We start from the raw sequence: 5266 nt of genomic DNA, 5'->3' as shown, positions 1-5266 counted from the left end.
CTTGCAGGAAGTGAGCCTTGCCAGCTGAAGCAGGGAACTGGCTAAGGCAGCTGCACCCTGGTCTGACCATCACAAAGCAAGAGACTCAGAGCTGGAAAGGCGAGGTTCACCGAGCCATTTATCTCCCCGCCCTTCAATTAACCCCATATGTGTTTATCAGCCAGGTTGGCACAATAAACTAACTACCTCAATGTCCCTCCCTGGAGAGTGGTCCCTCCTGTTAACATCTCCAAAATATGTAAGGCAAACTCTGCCCATTCGCATGTCTAAGGAGAATCATGGCTGTATTTTTTTTTCCAAGACAGTCCATGCTATCTGCAACATTTTACACCAACACCATAATTCAGAGGGATCAATTCGTTTTCAGTCTCCCTTCTTCAGTGCCCGACTTTGACTTGTCTGTAGAAAATACCATGGTTTGGGCCAGGTGCATCTTAATCCTCAAACTGATGTCTGCTTTTTAACACTTTAAAGAGATCTTTTGCAGCAAATTTCTGGACTGCAATTCCCATGGGTGTTGTTTGTGGCTCCAAGCAGATCCAAGTACAACCAGATCCTTGACAACTTCAATCTTTGCTCCATTTCATCGGATGTTGTTTAATGGACCAGTCATGAGGATTTTTGTTTTCCTGATGCTGAGGTGTAATCCATACTGAAAGTTACATTTAGTCAGTGCGCCATCGGAAAGTGCTCCAATTTCTCTTTGCTATCAGCAAGCAAGGTTGTGTCATATCACAGGTTGCTAACCAGTCTTCAAGCCAGATAACTCTGTTTCCTTAATATAGTCCAGCTTCTCCAATTATTTGCTCAATTTACAGGTTAATAACTATGGTGAAAGGATGCAGCCCTGACACACACCTTTCCTGTGTGTCTGAACACTCAGTATCTCCATGTTCTGTTTGAACAACTGCCTTTTGGGCTAAGTACCGTTTCCCTATGACCTGGCTGATATTTGAAATATTGGTAGCTTCCAGCGTCACAGAAACACAAAAGCCACCACAATGCAACAAACTGATGGCCAAGAGAGCCTTAAGTGCCAAGCTAAGAAACGTATACTTAGCTCTAAGGTATACCGAACCAACCACTCCCTGCCATCCAGTCCATTCTAACTCATAGTAACCCTGTAGGTCAGCATAGAATTGCCCCTGGGTTTCCAAGACTGTAACACTTTATGGGAATAGAAAGCCTCATCTTTCCTGGGAGGAGCAGCTGGTAGTTTTGAACTGCTGACCTTGAGTTTAACATACCAATGTGTAACCCACTACACACCACCAGGGGTCCGGTTTAAGATGTACAAATGGTTATAGATTTGTCCATAAGACTCTACATATTGTTACCTAATATTTATGTATGCTCTACCAAACTCCTATCTTAGGTATAATGCCTCACTGCTTACTGTTTCTACACACTGGTAGACATTCAATAAATATGTACGAATGAATGACTATTCATTCAGACCTCAGCATACTTATCGCTGGTCACAATGTTCATTTAATACATGCTGTTTCACCCGGAAAAGGTCCCTAGCCAAAAGATGCATCGATGGTCATTCTGTTTTCAAGATTTCTTGCCACCTCCTTTTTATTCCACTTCTTGGTAGATAAACAGTAAATTGATTTATAAGGTCCAAGAGATTTGAATAATAATTGCAATTATTTTTATTATTTTTAGCACTTTATAGTTTAAAAAATATTTTCTTAAATATAGTGGAATGTATTGTCAAACTTCCCCTACTCACCTGCCAAATAGAGATCTGGAATCCAAAAATGTAACCAGCTGCTCAAATAAATTGAATCATGAATTAAAAAAAAAAAAAGCATAGCCAAGCAGTACCAGGCTCGAGATAGCAAAGTATCAAATAATTCTCAGGAATGTAAGGCAGAGAAGACAAAGCTAATAATATCAAGTTAATGGGGGGAAAATAGCCTTCTCAGGGGTTAATTGCATTGTCTCTGAGGAAAAGAATTTACAACTAAGCGAAAAGAAGTTACCAGAATTGGAATCGCTACTTTTCACCCATCTGCAATATTGCTCACATTTGTGGAACCATGAAAAGAACTCAGGACTAAGCCTTTGAGGAAATGGTGCCTTTTTCTGGAGGGGAGAGGTATCTTTCCTGTGGGTTTAAAATGGGGAGGAAAACAGGAAAGAGACAGAACTCCAACGAAGGGAGCCTCTTCCCAGGACACCACTACATGTGGAAGCACCATCTCTTGAAGTGTGCCTCAGTTTCCTAGAGCTACTGTAATAGAAATATCGTGAGTGGATGGCTTTAAAACATAGAAATTTGCTTTTTGCATAGTGCAGATGGCTAAAACCCATAGTCATTGAGTTGATTCCAACTCATAACAACCGTATAAGGCAGAATGCCCCTGAGGGTTTCTGGGAACACAAAGCCTCATCTTTCTCCCATGGTGCCGCTGGTGAGTTTGAACTGCTGACGTTATGGCTAGTAGTCCAATTTATGACCCACTGTCTACCAGGGCTCCAATTCCAGAAGCTAAGTCCAAACTCCATGTCTGGCTCTATGGGAAATATCCTCCTTTGTTTCACCTTCTGCTGGCTCTTGAGTGCAATTCCAAATTATGAGAGCCCTGGTGGCTTAGTGGTTATACATTGGACTGTGATCTGCATGGTTGGTAGTTCAAAGCCACAAGCAGCTCCTTGGGAGAAAGACTGGGCTTTCTACTCCTGTAAACAGTCTCCGAAACCCATAGGAGGTCGCTAAGAAGTTGGCATTGACTGGATGGCAGTGAGTTCTGAGTTAGTGTGGTCAGAGTAGAACTAACTGTTCCCTACAGGTGTCAAGGCTGTGACATTTAGGAAGCAAATCACCAAGCCTGTCTTCCAAGGTGTCTCTGGGTGAGTTCAAACTACCAATCTTTTGGCTAATTAATAGGCAAGCGCTTAACCCTTTGTGCCACCCAGGGACCTTATTCAGCTTCTAATAGCAGGCAATCTTTGCAGTTCCTGGATTTGTGAGCCTTTCATTGTCAGATGAGTTGTATCTGCCTGCTATGTGGGGCTCTGTATCTAGTCTGCTCGTTTTATAACTCAGAAGTAATTAGATTTAGAATCCACCCTACTCCCATATGATCTAATTAACATCACAAAGAAAGCCCAGTTTCCAGACAGGATTTCATCCAAAGTCACAGTGGTTAGAGTCTAACAGTTTTAGAAGACACAATTTATTCCCTACAGGCTGTCAAGAGTGGGTTCAAGTTAATGGAATCTTTGTTCTTCCTGTTTGATAAACTTCTGAGATTTGCCTGACCTTGCAGTAGACAGTTGGTATTTTTCCAAATAATGATCTAAAAGGCTTGGGGGAGTCTGACTAGTGGATGACTGGGCCTGGCCTGCCCCTCTTCTTTGGAAATGTGAAAGGAAGCTGCCATCCCCAGGAGAAGCTTGGAATCAAAATCATAGTAAGGAATTTGGGCCAAGATAAGTATTTTAATCCCTTGTTCTTTTTGCTGGGAACTCATCATACATAACTCACCACAATTCAAACTTAAGGCTCCCTTATAGAAAGCAGATCTTATTCATTAAGATTCCCAGACATATTGAATTGCACAAAGCACAAACATTCAAATGACCAAGGTCACAATGACCAAGATTATTTACAGACGACTCAAGGTCCTGCTTAGGTACACTCAGTGGTTTGTATTTTAACCAAACAAGAGGCACAACTGCATATACGTTCATGTTAACATGTCTAGTTATTAAAATTACATATTATCTTAGTTAATTAGTGTTAATAAATCAGAAACAACACAGGTGGGTGGCTTTAGCAAATAGGAATGCATTTTCTCAAAGTTTTGGAGGCTAGAAATGCAAACTCTGGGTGCAGCACTCCAGGAAGGCTTTCTCTGTCAGCTCTGGAGAAAGGTCCGGGTCTCTTCAGCTTCTGCTTCCTGGGTCCTTGGAGATCCGCATGTGTCTTGCCCCATCTCTACTTTGCTTGCTTTTTAGATTTCTTTTATATCTCCAAAGAGATTGACTCACATTCAAATGGCCACCCAACATAGGCAGAGATAATCAATGCCGTTATCCATCAGAGAGATGCAGCTCCAAACCACAATGAGAAACCAGTTCAGCCTGTATAGGATGGCTACTTATAAAGTTCGTCCGTGTCTCATCCCTCAGAAGTGGACAGCATGTAGAGGTTCATAGTCTGGAAGCTACACGGAAAGCCCTTCAACACAGCTAACCCTATTTGAAATACCAGCAGCATAGCTTTCAACATCAAAGCAACACACAAGCCACCACAATATGACTAACTAATAGATAAAGGAGGTGGGTGGTGAATATTGGAATTACTCTGAACTCCCAGAAAAACAAACAAATCTGTCTTGGAAGCAGTACAGTCAGAATGCCCCTTAGAAGTGAGGATGGCGCTGATGCCAGGGGCTTACGTGGAGAGCGGGTGTTTTGAGAATGATGAGGGCAATGAATGTACAAATGTGCTTTATACAATTGATGTATGTATGGATTGTGAGAAGAGTTGTATGAGCCCCCAACAAAATGATTTTTAAAAAAAGAAGTGAGGATGACAAGACTTCTCCTGTACATCAGACAGATGTACACCAGGAGAGACCAACCCCAGAGAAGGACATCATGCTTGGTAAATTAAATTTTTAACCAAGTAAAGATGTGGGCAAATCATAACCATTATCCATTGCTGATGGGAATGCAAAATGGTATATTCTTGTGGAAAATAGTGTAGCAGTCCCTCAAAAACTAAAACTAGAACTACAATAGCTCAAAATCATGGCCATCAAGTCAATTCTGACTCATAACAATCCTATAAGGCCCCAAAATTCCACTCCAAGGTATATGCCCAAAATACTTGAAAGTAGAGACTTGGAGACTTATATGCCAATGTTCATTGCAGTACTACTCACAGTAGCCCCAAATTGGAAACAACCTAATGCCCATTAACATGAAAGAGTAAATAAAAAGTAATATATACTTACAGTGGAGTACTATTCAGCCAATAGGAGAAATGAAGTCTTGATTTGGAGTGATACAAGCTTGAAGACTCTGTGCCGCCACAGAGGACAAATATCGTATGACCTCATTTACAAAAAGATGAAAAGGGCAAATGTACAGAAACCAAAGTTTATCAGTGATTTCCAGGGGTGATACAGAGGGAGTAAAAGGGGATGGGGGAAATCATGTTGATTAAGGGTAATTAATTGGTTGCAGAATGCATTTTTTTCATTTGTTGTCGAAAAGTTCTAAACCTGTAAAAAGTTGAATTGGC

The sequence above is a fragment of the Echinops telfairi genome, unplaced genomic scaffold, assembly GCF_000313985.2.
Source record: "Echinops telfairi isolate 266 unplaced genomic scaffold, ASM31398v2 ScPeMD7_23;HRSCAF=83, whole genome shotgun sequence".
In the NCBI taxonomy this organism is placed as follows: domain Eukaryota; kingdom Metazoa; phylum Chordata; class Mammalia; order Afrosoricida; family Tenrecidae; genus Echinops; species Echinops telfairi.
This window is presented reverse-complemented; position numbering follows the sequence as displayed.